Here is a 19,233-nt window from a genome sequence, read left to right as displayed (position 1 = left end):
CACTCCATTTTAATAAGCCCATTATATTCAAAATTGACTTGATCCAGATGAAATGGGTCGAAATGGACAGTTGGAATGATGCTTCTCATTTTTGGATTTTTTCTTTAGCCCTTTGGGGCTACACCGTTTAGAGCCGGAGTAAGGCCCGTTTAGAGTTAAACATGCCCACAGCTCGGTTATGGCCCGATTATAGCAGCCCAATTATAGATCAAAACCCGACCTAGCCCGATCAAGTCCGACCAGGCCCGGCCCGAAAACTTAAAGGGGCGGTCACGGGGCAGGCTTTTAGCACCGTGAGACCCGACTAGGCCCGATCGAACCCGACCAGTTGACACCTCTATTCAAATTGTTTGAATAAAAAATTAAGACATATAAATAACTACCTTACAATTATTAAAAGAAAACATATAACAATAACCAATTAAATTCAATGTTAAGTTTACATCTATTCTGACAAAAAAAAAATTTGAAAACAAAAAAACCATTTAAAACCAAAACCATTGAAACGGAAATTGTTTAACACCCTTATTTATCGGGTTGTTAATGATTTGATTTTCGTTGCCAAGAAAAGAAAAGAAAAGAAAAAAATATAATGAGACAAAAATCATGATCATGCAATGATTGTTTTATGTGTCAATCACTCTCTTTGAATTCAAAATTTTTTGAATTTTTTGTTTTCTTGACATGCAAAAGTAGTCTAAAGAAGTATTTTCCAGATTAGAATTCTCACTTTTAGAACTGTTGGATTATGTCAAATCTGCTGCCAAAGAGGATTAGACTGGGATTCTTCTTGATTAATGGCTATTCAATGGATCAGGACCCTCTACTGCCCAGCGGCCCGTACTGCGCCGTGCGCCCCAGACAAAGCAAGGTGGCGAAAAGACCGCCCTACCTTTGCTCGAGCACCTTGCTTGAACAGAGACCGCCTTATTGTGTCTGGGGCGCACGAAAGTAGGGGCAACTCGCGGGATCCTTATACGATAGGCATAGGGGAAAGAAACAGTAAATCAAATTTGTTAGAGAAGGGTAGAGGAATAGATAGACTTTAGTTGCAATATTTCTAGGCCTCCATGAATAAATCAAATTTGTTTTCCTACTATTACTTGAATGGTCGCGTCTTGGGGAAGAGGGAATGGAGCCACCAAAGGTGGTTTATTTGGATCCAAGGATGAAGGCATGGATTAACTATCTTACCATGATAAAGAGCCCTTTAACCAGTAGGTCTCTTCTAAAAATTATTGCCTTCCACCCCTAGAAGACTATTGATTGCAATTAGCTTCAAAGAATGAACGGCGAGGAAAGTATCTAGCCTTCGTAATTCAACCCTACAACGATTTTTGGGCTTGCAATTTTACAACGAATCTTACTATTCTGGCCACATTTACAACATTTTAAGACAAACAACTCTTAAAAAGTCTTATAAAAAAAAAAAAAAAAAAAAAACCCTCTAAGTCTAGGATATAAGGAAATTTACACTCTCGCTCAATCCCATTTTCTGGGCGGAGCAACCATCAATTGTAGTTACGGATTTTGGAATTGATATCATATCGTTGTATCTGATACGATTAAAGTTAGGTTTTTTTTTTACAAAAAAAATAAAAAGCTTAAATCATCCCAATATGCCCAATCCATACCAGCATAAGTGTATATCTTTCTCCTCTTACAATGAGGACAGATATGTCATTTTATAGGAAGGAGGAGAGAGATAGACACAAAGAAGCGCTAACATTCGCTACACATCATAGCAGTATTCTTCTTTCCAATTATTTTAATGGAATATTTATGTGAAATAATAAGATTTACCTTATGTTTACACCCCTATTTTAGTCATCTAACCAAAATATCATTTAGGTTCAAATTCGGTCAACACGGTGGAACCAAAATCTATCGGTCTACTCTAATTGACCGTAATGACCTACTCAAAGGTGGTTACACCATAATGCGAATCGCGAATAAAGACAAAGATTCTTATGCAATCACATATGGATTTTATGAGCATCATCCATAGTGGTTGCAAGGGGGGCATTGTTTACACCTTTTTTTTATTCTATTTTCGGTCTTTGATCGAAACACCATGCATATTTCAAAGTCGTGCATTGCACGTGCCATGAAATGGATTGTTTTTTGGAATTTGAACAACAAAGTGGGAAAATGGTGTAGGAGGTTATGGACAGTTACGTAACCACCTAATAACTACAAGGGATTGCCAGCAACAACTATATAAGTGAGCTGACGATGAAGAAGGGATCTACAAATCAATCAAACAAGTCTTATCTTTTATCTTTTATTTTCTTTTATCTTGGGAGTAATGTGATGTAGATTTCATCCATCAACATGCCATTTGGCTTGTTTCAAAAGACATCCATTATCATTAAGTTGCAAGGTTCAACAGTTCGTGGCTGAGAGAGTTGTGAATGCTCCAAATAATTCGTTTCTATGTTGTTAGCAATTTGATCGTAGAGTAGTGGTAGTGCAAATACCAAGTTGTAAGCCTCATCAGTTTCGGATTTGGCAGAGTTGTAATGACTTTAATAAATATGTTTACTGAAGTAAGTAATTTGATTTTTTTCTTCTTATTGGCATTGCAATATTTGCACTTTTAAAGAAAAGTCCTTGGATCACTAAGGCACGGGTAGAACCCACTCTTTGATTCAATTCATTTTGTGGCATCTTCAATTCACGTCGTCGATGCTGAATTTAATGGAAACACCTTCATTGAAGAAAAAAAACATAAGTTATACCAAACATATAAGAAATGAGGTTATAACTTTTTTTTCACCGACCACTTTGTTACAAACAATATTATCCCTTTATAAAACTACTTTGCCATTTATTTCTTTGGGCTGATGTTCTCTGTGTCACAGCGTAGCCCGCGCCTGCCATTCTGGGGGGTAGGGTGGTCATTCTGGGAGCAACCTACGTCCTCGGCACAAAGAACATTTGGCCTATTTCTTTTTGGACTGTACAAGACAAGAAAGAATATCCAGGCTTAATTGGTGTAAAGAGTCCATCCATATGTTGAGGATTGTTTCTTCCACGAATGACAATTTTTCCATGGATCAAAATGTCATTTTTATATTATAGAAGATATGTAAATTTCAGATAAATTTCATGTTTTAAAAATGTTTTTTTTTGTGCAATAAAAAATTGTATTACATTTGAATAAAATAGTTTCTTATTTTAGATTGATATATAATTTTTAAGAAAAAGACTGTTGTCTGGTCGTTTGATTCTTGCATCCAAACACGGGAGCACACAAAATTACCGCTCTACCCCCCATAAAAAATCTCATTCATGTTAATGCTCTTGTGCGCGCTCTCATTGGCCCCCACACTAGTGCAAGGCCATGCGACTAAGCAACATGCCCATAATTTTTTTGGATGGTAAATATAGGTTATACTGCTGCTATCATGTGCCCTCTCTCTCTCTCCGTTGGCACGTGGACACCTTGTTTACGAACCATGTGGTGCACTTCCCATGCTTCCATTGGCTTGGCATGGGAGATTCCGTCCCACACCAGCAACATGGTGATCTCTATTCACTTTTCTTTAACTATGACACAATTCTAGTAAAATATATTTGGGAGAGGATTCTCTAAGCAAGTGGCATAGAGGCATGCACCAATGATGTGCAACAAAACAATTTCATACATGAGAGCGCAGCGGAGTCATTTCATTTCATTTCACGGAGGGAGGGAGAGAGAGAGAAAGAGAGAGAGAAAGAGAGAGAGAGTTAGTAAGTGTATCCTCCCCTAACAGCTCATAGAAATTTTTCTCAATACATTTTTTCTATGAACAAACGAGCTTTATCGATTCTAACCTTTTAAGCAATATTTAATCTAGTACTTCTTCCTAAAGTGAATAGGGAACTCTTGGGTATTAAAAATAGAGACAAACGAGGCATAGACATGAAAATGGACCCAAACTTAAAAGTACATAGGCTTGCATCCTGAAAAATGTGATTATCTAACATATCATTCATGGTGAGACAACAATTTATTCCCCTGTAGCAACTCCTAGTGATAAAAAATCTAAGATTAACAAAAAAAACAAAAAAAGGCAATATATGCCAGCAACTTGGGATGAACTTGACTCGAGTTTCACTGAAATTGATTTGAAGTGATAAAAAAAGAAAAAATGACCAAGTTTTCCTCCGCATCAATGATCCCATTCACCGTGGGGTGAAAGAAGGCGGGAGGGCATTTTGGGAATATAATAAAATTCTATAAGGATCTGTGGACCCTAGAATGATGGATGAACCGTCCTTTATGGATGGAGGGAAACTTTTACACATGATAATGCTCGGGCGAGTATTCTCTCCAGTTGGATCGACCGGCAAGGGAGGGTGAGCGCACCCACCTGATCAAAACCAAACTCCTCCTTTGCCTGCTCTAGTAGCCTTAAAAACACCGGATGTGTTAGGTAACTCAGTGCAACAACGAACCGCTTGGGCTTACCATCATCATATGCTATCACAGCAAAGTGACCTTCCTTGACATCTTCCGGTACCGACGACGATGACGATGAAGATGAGTCAATTACCTCTTCGAGTTCATCCAAATCCGAAGCCGGTTTCTTAGACAGTACTGAAAGGCTCTTTTGCAGCTTCTTCATTACAATCTTGAGCTTTACAATGCTATTCTTCTTCCTACCAAGAGTTCTATTAATTTTAGCCATGACTTTCTTAATTAGACTTCTCTGTGTGGGTGTCTGGGTAATATTAGTACCGTCCATGGCTGGTCTGGTTCATAAATATCTATGTCTTGGTCGGGTGGAATTGGACCAAGGTACATATGATGAAGTCGAGTGCGTGGGACTGAAGCTTCCTGGGCCTATGGTACGTCCTTTTTGCCTCCTTTGTTAGGTGACCCTTTTGAGTCTGCTCCTCACTTGTTCAAACTTTTGAAATGGTATATTAAAGGTCAGAAAAGTTTTCTGTGGGAGATACAGGGCCACGCCCAGATACAATGAAAGGCGGAAATTTCATCCCCCCGAGATGCTTTCATTAGCTGCTATGTAGGCGCGGCTCCTACACTCTCTCACAGAGAATGCTCCCCCATTAAATGGTGTCAATTTCAAATCAAATTTAATTTCAAAAAATGATTTAGTGAAATTAAATTGAATTGTTTAAATCGAGTCTATTATCATCTTGTTGATTAATTTAAATTTGGACGCATGTTCTCTGTTCGAGAGTGCATCTGGGGGTGTAGGCTGTGCCCAAACACATGGGATGGTACAAGGGCGAGGTTTGGGTCATTTCGCTCACCCCCCATTCGTCTGGGCATAACTTTATATCTTCAAATTTAGAGATTATGTTTTGTCTCCAAGAATATCTCTCTCCTCCAACCTATTTTATGACCTTCGTGCCTCCCTTTAAGTATATCAAAGGGGAATTTGAGTGGTTGTTTCCTATCTATCTACAGAAAAGGAATCACTCTCCCTTAAATTTTTTTTAAAATAAAATAGGGCAAAATGCTAATCATCCGTGTGGTCTCATACCAGTCTGGGAACCAATAAGAGTGCTGACTATGGCATTGGTTTGGATGAGATTTTCAAATTCACTAGGGCTAAATGGTCTTTTAACACGTTCATGTGTCTGAACACGCAGAAACCACGCAACCAGTTAATGTTTTTTTTTACCCCAAAAAAGTATTTGATTCAGTTTTGATTTTGAACAAAAAACGTCGGTTCTAAACCGTTTAAAAACCGACAAACCATTAAATCGAAAAAAAATGAATGCAATTGAATAAAATGGTAGCAAGCAAATTAACCGATTAAACTAAATTAAATTAAAGAGAATAAATGAACCTATTAAGAATCGATTATTAGTAATCGGTTTCGATTAGAGATGTAAACGGATCAAATTCGGTCGTATAGTGACATTATCATATTCGTATCTGTTTATATTCGGACGGATTCGGATAGTTTCCGGATAGTATTTTTGAATACGGATTCTCCTAAATGTATATGAATGCGGATTGAATACAAATTTTCGACTATCCGTTGATATCTTTACCGTTTTTATGATGAGGGTTAGGGTCGAGACTTGAGAGTTCAACAACTATCATTTCTTCTACTCTTCTTAGTCTTTGATTTTCTCACATAGATATGTGATTCCATGTATCACATTGCATAAAACAATATATATAAACCAATAGAAAATATAGAAGAAAAAAAAACACATTATCTTAACCTATAAATTATAAAAATAAGGCAAAAAAAAAATTTAATAAGGTAACTTAAAAGGATAGACGGACACAGAGATATATTTCAGATATTTTATTATCATCGGATTGCTAAATGATTCGGATAATAATCGATCGAATAGGGGGATTATCATATTCGTATCCAATTAATTTCGGACGGATTCGAATTCTCCTAAACGGATACGAACGTGGATTGAATACGAATTTTTGAATATCCGTTTACATCTCTAGTTTTCATGTGGAACTTGAAACTGATTAATAATCGATTTAGTTTCAGAATCTATCAATTACAATACGAATCAAACACATTAAATCAAAACAAACCGATTAACATTCTTATTCACAGTACAGGTATTAGTAGAGAAAGAGAGTAAGATTTAATGTTCAGTACAAACAAACAGTTTCTACCTTGCTACCATCTTTACTTCATGTGTTGCACTGGTGTGGTAAGATTTGATTGTCCTTGCCTGATACTGACAAGATCGATCCCATATTATTGTTTGATCCATTAATTTGTTATTTTAGGTAGTGACCCTGATGAACTCATGGGAATGTGGCTGTGTGCATCAATTTAATTTTAGACATGCATGGCCGACTATCTAAGTTCTTTTAAGTTTGTAATTAGATCTGTGGATTAGCTGGACGTAGGTAGGCCATTAATTGTGAGTTGGAAACTATATATGGGCAGTAAGTAAGTAAGCAAGCAAGCATGCAAAATAGCTTGATCAAGGCCTCAAGCAGAGAAGTCTTCAAGGAGGAGTTTATCATACCAAATTATGCCCGGTTCACTATTGGAGGGCTTAACCTAAAAACTTTAGGCATTAGGTGGAGAGAACTCCTCAGGTATATGAAGGCACCTATTCTGGCAAGAAACCGCCGGGTCGTCCCTCCGAGGATGACCTGCACAGAAGAACAAACAAACAAGGGAGGGCAAGCCTCGTTCAGCAAGGACTCTCCAATGCTTTAGTCAGATTTCTTCGCAGCAGATAATTCTGAGATTAGAATTAAAATTGTCCATGTTTGAGAATTTATAGACCTAGGGTTGAGGGTGGTCATGGAGAGTCTCACTTTGGTATGTCTTTTAGTTTAGGTTGGAGATCCGATAACAGTGTCCTATTAGGTAAGTCCTTCCTTTTTTTGGAAAGAGTCCTATTTTTGAATGTGTTGCTTTGTTGGGACACTTATTTGTTGGGCAAGTTGTCACAGTCCGCCTAATTATGGCCCAAGGCTAAGACTTGCAAGGCCCATTGACATGGACCTTGGGCCAAGGAAGAACCAAGGTCTAGAACTCTCCATACTTGGAAGAGGCTAGACTCATTCTAGAAGCATTGAAGAACCTCTAGACGCTAGGAAAGATCTAGCAAGCTTCTAGAGCACTCTTGTAAATATTTAGGATTATTCTAAACTTTATTCTAGAGGGTTCTCCACCGTTGGATGGAGGACACATGTAAATATCACAACCATTCCTTGTAGGCTTGGTTGCCTATAAATAGAGGTGGCCTCATTTGGCTAAGGAACCAAGCAAGCAAGCTATCAAGTCTTGTACTCAAAGCTTTCAAGCAATTCAAGTGTATTCTTTCAAAGTCTCTCTAGTGTTCTCTAAGTTCTCTTCCCAAGTCCCTTACTAGAGTTGGTAAAAGGCTGACTTAGTGCTAGAGTGAGTGCTAAGTGTCGGCGCGGTTGCTTAGTAAGGTCTAAGACCGTGACAAGTGTGGTATCAGAGCTTCGGTTGCGAGGGAAGATACTTGTGGATTCGACATCATGGCTAACGAATCGGAAGTGCTAGACATGATGGTGAGCGAGCAAGCCCGTGGGAGGGAGGCCATTCCCACCAAGGAGAGGCGAAGAGGCAAGGACAAATCTATGGACGTTCGTGGAGCTATGAAGCCACGTCTAACTCGGGTGGAGCTAGCAACGACCGAGGTGAAGGAGCACCTCGATGTTGTGGAGCAAAGTGGGGAGGAGCTCGAAGGCCACATGATAGAGCTCAAGGAGGAGCTAGTGAGCCAAATGGGGGAGCTCAAGGAGTCCCTACAAACCACTCTCAACACCGCAGTGCATGCACAACAGGAGGAGTTCGCTAACTTCAAGGCTCAAGTGTGGGAAGCATTGGCAAAGATGGATGCTCGCATCAATGAGGTACAAGGGGATTGGGCAATGTGTAGGAGGGCAGCGGTCGGGGGAGCCACTACCTCGCATGAGGAACCTAGGGTGGAGGTACCAAAGCCCAAGCCATTCGATGGGAAGAGAGATGCATGGGAAGTCGACAACTTTATGTGGCACATGGAGAGGTACTTCGAGGCGATGGCACTCGAGGACGAGGTGACGAAGGTGCGGACCGCAACACTCTACCTCACTGACACAGCAACTCTATGGTGGCAAAGGAGGCATGCAGATATAGAAAGAGGTACGTGCACCATAGATACTTGGGATGAGTTCAAGAAGGAATTAAAGAAGCAATTCTATCCAGAAAATTCTGCTTACTTGGCTAGGAAGAGCCTCAAAAGGCTTAAACACACAGGGTTTATTAGGGGCTATAGCGACTATGTTAAGGAGTTCTCAACACTCATGCTTGAGGTCCCTAGTATGACCGATGAAGAACTTCTCTTCAACTTCATGGATGATCTCCAAGGTTGGGCCACGCAAGAACTATAATGCCGAGGCGTGCAAGATCTTGCTTCGGCCATAGCAGCAGTGGAGTCATTGGTGGAGTTCAGGAGAGAAGATAATGCTAAGGCCAAGAAGTGCAATGGAGGAAATGGTGGGCGAGAGAAAGGTCCCAAGAAATACCCTCCCAAGGAAGGAAGTAGTAAGGCTACTACAAGCAAGGAAGGTAAGGCCAAGTTTGACAAGAAGGATAAGTTCACTCCAAGGGACAAGTGCTTCTTGTGTGACGGGCCACACTGGGCTAGGGATTGCCCCAAGAGGAAAGCTCTCAATGCCCTACTGGAGAAGGGTGAAGAGGAAGCACACATAGGGTCCCTACAGCAACTGGATGCTATCAAGGCCAAGGCGATGGAGGTCAAGGCCACTACCTCTCAAAAGGGCCTATTGTATGTGGAGGTGCACATCAACAAGAAGCCCTCGCGAGCTATGGTCGACACAGGCACCACACACAACTTTGTCTCAGTGGAGGAGGCAAAGAAGCTTGGACTAAAGGTGTCCAAGGAGGGAGGATGGCTCAAGACGGTTAACTCCCAAGCTCGTCCCATTGAAGGTGTCGCTCGAGGGGTCGAGATGAGCATCGGGACGTGGAAAGGCACCGTAGACTTATCGGTGGTGCCTATGGATGATTTTCAAGTGGTGTTGGGTATGGAGTTCTTAAGGAGGGTCAAGGTTATACCCATGCCATTCATCAGCACCATGTGCATCATGGAGGAAGGTGCACCATGCATGGTCCCAACGATGCAAGGGACCAAGGAAGGCTCCAAGCTACTCTCAGCCATGCAATTGGAGAAAGGGGTCAAGAAGGGGGAAGACACCTACCTTGCGGCATTGCTCGAGGAGAAGGAGAATAGCCCTACGAAGGTGCTACCCAAGCCAGTGGAGAAGGTCCTTAAGGAGTTCAAGGATGTCATGCCACCAGAGCTGCCCAAAGAGACTTCTAGCTAGGAGGGAGGTGGATCATGCGATCGAGTTGGAGCCCGGTGCTAAACCACTAGCCATGGCACCTTATCAAATGTCGCCGCCAGAGTTGGAGGAGCTAAGGAAGCAGCTGAAGGACTTACTTGATGCTGGGTTCGTCCGCCCGTCCAAAGCTCCATATGGCGCCCCAGTTCTCTTTCAACGAAAGTATGATGGGTCACTTCGACTATGCATTGACTATCGGGCGCTAAATAAGGTAACCATCAAGAACAAATACCCCATTCCTTTGATAGCTGATCTATTTGATAGACTTGGTGGGGCAAGGTACTTTACCAAGCTAGACTTGCGGTCGGGCTACTACCAAGTCCGCATCGCTGAGGGAGATGAAGCCAAGACCACATGTGTGACACGGTATGGCTCATATGAGTTCTTGGTTATGCCCTTTGGCCTCACCAATGCACTAGCCACATTTTGCACATTGATGAACAAGGTCTTCCATCCCTACCTCGACAAGTTCGTGGTGGTGTACTTAGATGACATTGTGGTCTATAGTAACACCCTAGAGGAGCATGTACAACATCTGAGGATTGTCTTCAAGGTGCTGAAGGACAATCAGTTGTATGTTAAGAAGGAGAAATGTTCTTTTGCCCAAGAGGAGGTGATGTTCCTAGGGCATAAGATTGGGGGTGGAACACTAAGGATGGACAAGAGTAAGGTGCGGGCTATACAAGAGTGGGAGGCACCTACAAAGGTTACTGAGCTGAGGTCTTTTCTTGGTCTGGTGAACTACTATAGGCGGTTCATTCAAGGGTATTCGAAGAGGGCAACTCCACTCACTGATCTTCTAAAGAAGAACAAGGCATGGGAATGGTCAGACTCATGCCAAGATGCCTTTGATGATCTGAAGAAGGCCGTCATGGAGGAACTAGTGCTTGCCCTGCCAGACTATGGCAAGCCATTCGAGGTGCATACGGATGCATCCAACTTTGTAATTGGAGGGGTATTGATGCAAGAAAGACATCCCATTGCATATGAGAGCCGCAAGCTCAACGACACGGAGCGGCGCTATACCGTCCATAAGAAGGAGATGACCGCGGTGGTGCATTGCCTAAGAACATAGCGACACTACTTGTTGGGGTCGAGGTTCATGGTGAAGACGGACAATGTTGCCACTAGCTACTTTCAGACCCAGAAGAAGCTAAGTCCTAAGCAAGCTAGATGGCAAGACTTCTTGGCGGAATTTGACTTCGTCTTCGAGTACAAGCCGGGCAAGGCCAACGAGGTGGTTGATGCGCTAAGTAGAAAGGCGGAGTTAGCTTCCCTTAACCAACCGGAAGGAGAGCTCATGGGCTTGATCAAGGAAGGTCTACAACATGACCCGGTGGCTAAGAGCTTACTTGCCCTTGCCAAAGAAGGCAAGACACGGAGGTTTTAGGAGCAAGATGGCTTGCTCTATGCCAAGAAGAGAAGACTATATGTTCCTAAATGGAACAACTTGAGGAGAAATTTGATTCGGGAATGCCATGACACCAAATGGGCTGGTCACCCAGGGCCATGGCGCACGCAAGTATTGTTGGAAGCGACGTACTATTGGCCTCAGATGCGTGATGACATAGAGGCCTATGTGAAGACTTATCTTGTGTGCCAACAAGATAAGGTGGAGCAGCAATCACCTAGGGGATTGTTGGAGACACTCCCAATACCCGAGAGAGCATGGGAGAGTGTCTCCATGGACTTCATCAGTGCCCTACCTAAGTCAGAGGGGTGTGGGTCAATCATGGTGGTTGTGGATAGATTTTCTAAGTATGGCACGTTTGTGGCGGCACCAAGAGACTGCACGACGGAAGAGGCAGCAAGACTATTCTTGAAGCACATCGTCAAGTATTGGGGTGTGCCACGATCGATCATCAGCAATCAAGACCCTCGCTTCATGGGGAGGTTTTGGACGGACCTGTTCAAGTTGATGGGGTCGACACTACACTTCTCTACAAGCTTCCATCCACAAATCGATGGACAGACGGAGCGCATCAACAATTTGTTGGAGCTTTACTTAAGGCATTTCGTGAGTGCTAACCAACGAGATTGGGCTAAGTTACTTGATGTGGCCCAATTCTCCTACAATCTCCAAAGGAGCGAGGCAACCAATCAAAGTCCATTTGAGATTGCCACAGGACAGCAACCCTTGATGCCACATACGGTGATGACAGGCTACACGGGGAAGAGCCCATCGGCGTTCAAGTTTGCCAAGGAGTGGCAAGAGAAGGTGGATGTGGCTAAGTCATACTTAGACAAAGCCACTAAGAAGATGAAGAATTGGGCAGACAAGGACAGGCGGCCAACAAGGTTTGAAGTTGGGGACATGGTGCTTGTGAAGCTTCTACCTCAACAATTCAAGTCCCTACGGAAGGTACACAAGGGGCTGGTTCGTCGGTACGAGGGCCCATTTGAAATCACAAGGAAGGTAGGCAAGGTGTCTTATGAGGTGAGCCTACCTCCTAAGCTCAAGATCCATCTAGTCTTTCATGCAAGCATGTTAAAGCCTTATCATGGAGACATGGAAGACCCAAGTCGTGGAACGTCAACAAGGGCACCAATGAGTGTCACAACTTCCTATGAGGCTGAGTACATGATCGCAGATCGAGTTGTGCGGAAGCGAGGAGTACCTCCTAGTAGGGAGTACTTAGTCAAGTGGAAGGGGCTACCGGAGAGCGAGGCGAGTTGGGAACATGCGGACTCTCTATGGCAATTCCAGGAACAAATACGAAGGTTCCACGAGGAGGACTTGATGAGGACGTCACCAACTTAGGTGGGGGAGAATGTCATAGCCCGCCTAATTATGGCCCAAGGCTAAGACTTGCAAGGCCTATTGACATGGACCTTGGGCCAAGGAAGAACCAAGGTCTTGAACTCTCCATACTTGGAAGAGGCTAGACTCATTCTAGAAGCATTGAAGAACCTCTAGAAGCTAGGAAAGATCTAGCAAGCTTCTAGAACACTCTTGTAAATATCTAGGATTATTCTAGACTCTATTCTAGAGGGTTCTCCACCGTTGAATGGAGGACACATGTAAATATCATAGCCATTCATTGTAGGCTTGGTTACCTATAAATAGAGGTGGCCTCATTTGGCCAAGGGACCAAGCAAGCAAGCTATCAAGTCTTGTACTCAAAGCTTTCAAGCAATTCAAGTGTATTCTTTCAAAGTCTCTCTAGTGTTCTCTAAGTTCTCTTCCCAAGTCCCTTGCTAGAGTTGGTGAAAGGCTAACTTAGTGCTAGAGTGAGTGTTAAGTGTCAGCGCGGTTGCTTAGTAAGGTCTAAGGCCGTGACAAAGTAATTAGATTTGTTGAGCTGGCAATCCGAAGATCTAGGCTTGGGATCGTTGGTAGTTAAGTCGATGATCAGGTCGGCCTAATGTTACCTTGAACCAAGGGATTCTAAAGTCAATTTGTGGGGTCGGCTTGATTTATTGGTCAAACTTATCTTTGGCGTCTTGAGAGAGATTTAGTTGACTGACCTCAGCGCTCAGCTTTGGTGAAACATGGGGATGAGTGTGATGGTTGACTAGAAGGGTCGGTTCACGGATAACTGTTGCTTGCTGATCAGACATGCCTCCTCACCCATACCCCTTCTATGGATTTGGATGATTTATAACCATTCCGGACTGACCCTACAAGTCGGTCCGTCTATGTCTGTTCGTTGAACTTGATGGTATTGTTCTGAAGGTTCGGCTCGACCACAGGGTGGTTTGGTCACATATCGATCCTCTGTTTTCACGTGTCACCACCTAATTGGTGATGGATAATTTGACTCATTAGCACCAAAGACTTGAATAAACTTATGTGGGATTATAGCTCTATAACCCTCAACAGTACTAACAATGTATTGCTAAATAGGCAGAGAAAGAGTGAGAGACCAAAAACACCACATGCTCCCACAGCAAATCAAGAGTTATATGTTTGTATAGAGAGAGAGAGAGGGTTGATCTGTATCATCTTGACTTGGTTTTGCTTTCTTTCCATTTTTAGAGAGAGAACAAAATCCAAATGCATTGCCCTCACCTGAACCTTCTGAAACCATGGTTTGAGGAATTGATATCGGATCGATCGATTTGTATCGGTATCGGTGGAGACCAATACCGATTCCTGACTGATCCTGTATCAATGGATCAGTACAAACAAGGGTAAAAATGTAATAAAATCTTTTTTTTTTTTTTTTTTTTTTGTTTGTTTTGTTGTTGAAGAAAACATGGGTAAACCTGACCAATACGGACTGATCCGGATCGGTATCGGATCAATATCGACAGAGACCGGTACTAATACCAATATCGATTACTAAAATCATTCATGAAACTAGATTGGTAAAGAGTTGCACTCTGAAGACAAGTTAGTCAGTAGAGGCAGCCCAGATATACATCTATAAGTCTCCCTTCCTTCACTTCCTCTTAGTGGGGGGTGTATGATGTCTTGTATTCTGTTGCTTGGATTAATGGGTTGATTTTGAAGGGTCATTAAAAGGCGGTAGGGGCCAAAGGGGGGTTAAGAAAATTTTTTTAGGACTATGTGTATTTTAGTAAAATAACTACATAAGGTTTCACTATAAATTTGTAGCAAGGGGTTTTTCTGTAATGGAATCTGAGAGAGGTGTGAGGAAGAGTGACTGTAACCCTAATTTTCACTGATAGTGAAATAGATCTCCTCTCACCGTAGATGTAGGCAATCTTGCCGAACCATATAAATCCTTGTGTTCAATTATGTGATTGTTATTTGTGTTTTCATTCTTTTCTATATTATTATAGGCTTCGTTTTCTGCACCTCCATGAGAGTATGACTGAGATCTGTAATGGGTGTTTGTTGACATTCAGTTTCAACACACCCAAAGGGGCCATGAGAAAGGAAAAAGATCCTCTCCAACCACCCATCCAATGGTAGAGAAGACTTGGACATGCATCCCTAGGGGAATTTTTTTCACCTGCGGTCCTCCTACCTGGTACGGTTCCCTAGTGCCTCTAATAACAGGGGGTGGACCCCACCTGGGTAGTATGTTCGGTCAGGGGGTAGAATGGTCTTTTTATCCCCCTTGTTAGGGGCACTAGGGAACTATACCGGGCATGGAACCGCAAGTGATAAAGATCCATCCCGAGGGTATTTTTATTTGCTCCATTTCCTGCCCGCTCCATTTCTCCAAGTTCCTCTAATAGAGGGGGGTGGACCCACCCGGGAAATATATTCGGGTAGGGGTAGGGTGGTCATTTTTGCCTCCTCTATTAGAGGAACTTGGGGAAATGTACTTGCCCAGGAAATGGAGGAGATAAAGGTCCCATCCCTAAGTGTTGGGATGCTTGTCCAAATCCTCCTAACCGTTGGATTGGTGGTTGGAGAAGAGTTGGATGCCAAGTAATTGGAAAGGATCGAGATGAGTGTTCATTCACATTCAGTTTCAACTTTTAACACACCCATAAGGGACTGCAGCACCCTAGTTCAGTTGGTAGGGCTTTGTCCCATGTGATGATGATGATGTGGTAAATTGCATTAATTAAACTCTTTAACTTGGGAAAATTATCGCCCCCAGTACTGGGGACACTGCTATGCGCATCGTGCAGCATAGTAGCGCCCATGTGTGCACAGTGAGCCCACCGTGCACACATGGGCGCTGTTGCGCCGCACGATGCGCACAGCAGCGCCCCCAGTACTGGGGGGTAAAGATCCCTTTAACTTGTGGGTGATATTGTTAATTTATTTTGGTAGTTAGTACAATGCCACATCCTTGGGGGGAGAATGTAGTTTCATCAAAACTAGTTGAGAGTGTGAAACTTAAAAAGTAAAGCCAAATCACTTCCACGTACTCAATTTTCAAAATATCACAACCCACCAATGGAAAAAGATTGCTTACGACAAAATTTCACAAAGATAAAGGATTTTCATCCTCTCAAGTACGGTGCACCGCCTAGTGCATCTCACTTATGCATTGGATTTTTAAAAATGCACAAGTGAGGTGCATCAACCGATGCACTTTAAACGTGCACCGCACTTGAAATGATAAAAATTCCAAAGATAACGATAGTTCATTTTGGTCCTTTTTGTTTCAGTGTAAAATTTATTTAAAATTTTTTTTGGTATTTTTTACACAAGGGCAAGAGATCGCTATTTAGACGTGTGGACCAATGAGAGTGCACACAGGTATTAACATGGATGATTTTTTTTTTTTCATGGGGTGGAACAGTAACTTTACGCACTCTTGAGTCTAGGCATATATGAGCTACATGACCAATTAGCATTCTTTTCCCCAACTAGTGGAGACCCTATTAGCTTGCAAATCATATGATAAGTAATATCCCTTGGCCATCATGTGTGGGGATTGGGACCATAATAACCAGATAGCTTCTAAGGGATGCTCACAAGATATATGGGCTAATATGTCCTTTAGCGTTTAATCAATCTTCTCTAAAGTCTAAAGAAATTCATGGGGGCCGGATAGTTTTTAGTGGTGTTGACCTTCAATTAATAAGATCTTTTTTGTACGGAGGGGAATCACATATTTTTTCTTTTTCTTTTTCTTTTTTAAATCTACACATTTAAAACTCGTACAGGGTCTTTAGTATATGAAGGCACCAAAGACGTAAACAAACTTATGTGAGATTATAACTTATAACCTCCAACTCTAACAATTTATCTCACTTATTGGAGAGGCAGAGAAAGCGTAAGAGACCTGAAAAACCAAGTGCTCCCACAACACATAGTTTTGAAGTTGAGATCTCCTGTTCCTCATCTAATCTAAGATCCTCATCATCCCACCAAAAAAAGAAGAAAAAAAACTTGCGAGTGATGTCAATAGTTTGTATTGGTACCTAGTAGTACAACAATATAATACAATGTCACACCCTTCAATTTGACTCTGTGGCGGGAGCTGGAGGGTCTAGCCCAAACAAGGGTGGTTTTGGTCATTACATAGGTGGGACCCAAGTGGGGCCCCTATGAAATGACCAACCCCCCTGTTTTTGGGTGTTTTTGCTGGGCTGGATCATCCAGCACCTGCCACAGTTGGAGGAGAGCCAGATCCCACATCCTTGGGGGACAATATTTATTACATCAAAAGTAGGTGAGAGTGTGAGACTTAAAAAAGTAAGGGCAAGCTGCTTCCACGTAATCAATGTTAAAAATATCATAACCCACCAATTAATTTGTTCAACCCGCCCGATTAAAAGATTGCTTAGGAAAAAATTTTGCAAAGATAAAGGTAGTTCATTTCGGTCTCATTTGTTTAGTTATAAAATTTTTCATGCAAATGATATTTTCTTTTTTCTTTTTTACACAAACGAATTGTGAAAAAATTACAAATCATAAAATAAGTAATATTCCGTGGCCATCATATGTGGGGACTGGGACCATAATAAACAGATAGCTTCTAAGGGATGTTCACAAGATATATGGGCTAGCTACTATGTCCTTTTAGTGTTTTATCGATCTTCTCTAAGTATAAAGGAATTCATGGTGATAGTTTTCAGTGGTGTGACCTTGAACTGACAAAGATCCTTTTTTGTGCGAAAGGGAATTATACTTTTTTTTATCATACATAGGTAATAGAAGATCTAAATAAAACATGGGAAAAAAACATTCCCATAATGTCAAAATTATGGATGAAATAGGGCCCGGTTGGACCGAGTTTTTTAAAACCCTAACCCAACCATGAGTCCTCTTAGCTTAACCCAAGCCCAACCAAGCCCTAGATCGAGCTAAGATATCTCAGCCTAGGCCCAACCTTGTCAGGCCTCAACCCAGTCCAGCCCTGATTGGGCCAGGCTGACCCTGCTTGACCCTGATTTTTGCTAGGGCCTGGTTGGCCCTGACTTGCCCTGCTTTTTTGCCATTTACGTCGTCTATGCATTAAAAAAATAAGACGCATGTGATTGGGTATTGGTTTGTTTCATACTCAATTGACTATTAGACTTTTCTTTGGGTTAAAAAACTTAACCCAATCTTAAAATTGCAAAAAATTTCGTTCAATAGATAATTTGCCTTTTTTTTTTTTGTAACCAATAGATAATTAAATACTAAACAAAAATTGCAAAATATAAACAATAAATTGTAAAGCAGAACCTAACACAAGGTCGGGCCAAGCTGGGCTTAGCCCAAGGACTCAACTCTAGCCCAGCCCAACCCTGACCCAGGGCCTAAAAATTTCAACCTAACCCGCCCTCAGGGTTGAAAAACCCAGCCCAAGTCTTGTTCGGGCTCATGGCGGGCTCGGGCCGACAGTTGGCCCAAACTTAAACACCTAGTCAGAATGCGACTTCTCACTCATGGTTTTTCTTTTTTCAAGACAGCCATTGATGTGGCGTGTAGATTTCTTCGGCTACACCGACATCGAACCCTCTCCCCTAAAACATTTGTAGTCTAATACGTATTCCCTTGATGACTATCTCACAATTAGCTTTAAGGGCTAAATGATCTGCTAGTGCAATATAGTGCCTACTAATATAGATAGGAGACAGTTTTCCCTCGCCCACGGTAAAGAGAGAACCCTTGACTGAGGAGTTTGGATGGTGTGCAAAGGGTCTCGAAGAACAGTAGGGGTATTATTGATTTCATACCATAAGGGACAGAGTATTTATGACCCTAGATGGGTGTACTTTTCTTTCAAAAATGGTGCATGAAAACTATTTTATATATAGATTTTTTTTGCTAACGAGGATGTTTGGACCTTTGGCCCGACTAGTCCCCCAAGTACGCACATACGTGCCCCACACACATGTACCGGGTTAGCATCGGTTCCTATGAGAACCATAGAAGCCAACGGGGCATGGGAAGTCTAACTCAGAATGCATGGCAATTTAGGCACCTCAAAATTTTCAGATTTTAAACTCTTCTGTACTTCAGGATAATCATTGAACACCAATCTTTGCTTGATTTCCCTATCTTTCACCAGATCCAATGTGAACTATAGACCTTTTAGTTTGATTACAAAGCACTTTTGCTTGGTAATCATACCTTTATATACCTTTCTAGCTCATTGTATAATTTCTATGGGGAAAAAGCTACATGGTTGTGTGGCTGTTGCGTCTAGACATAGAAGCACGCTAAAGTACTATGCTGCCCCCATGGAAAAGTGAAAATCATACACAAGGGAAATACTTATGCAGACTCCCATTGATCAGTGTGCGCATGCAAGCTCTAGAGGCCCCGACAGTGATCTCTTTTCCAATTTCTATTTATGCCAGAAGCCCTTGAAACTAGGTCTAAAAACCCGGAATTGGGATCTGAATCGTCCAGCTGATTTCGGAATCGGCCTGGATAAAAAACTGGGCAATTTTCAATTAAATCGGCCTATAAATTGCTGCTTCAGAAAGAGGAGTCCACTCGAGTGAGAGCATCATCCTCGGGAATCCACCAATGGGAGTTGATATCAGAGGCAGTCTAGAATCGCATTTGGGCGATTCAAACCTTACCC

This window comes from Telopea speciosissima, chromosome 3 (genome assembly GCF_018873765.1).
Source record: "Telopea speciosissima isolate NSW1024214 ecotype Mountain lineage chromosome 3, Tspe_v1, whole genome shotgun sequence".
Lineage (NCBI taxonomy): Eukaryota > Viridiplantae > Streptophyta > Magnoliopsida > Proteales > Proteaceae > Telopea > Telopea speciosissima.
Note: the sequence above shows the minus strand (reverse complement) of the source record.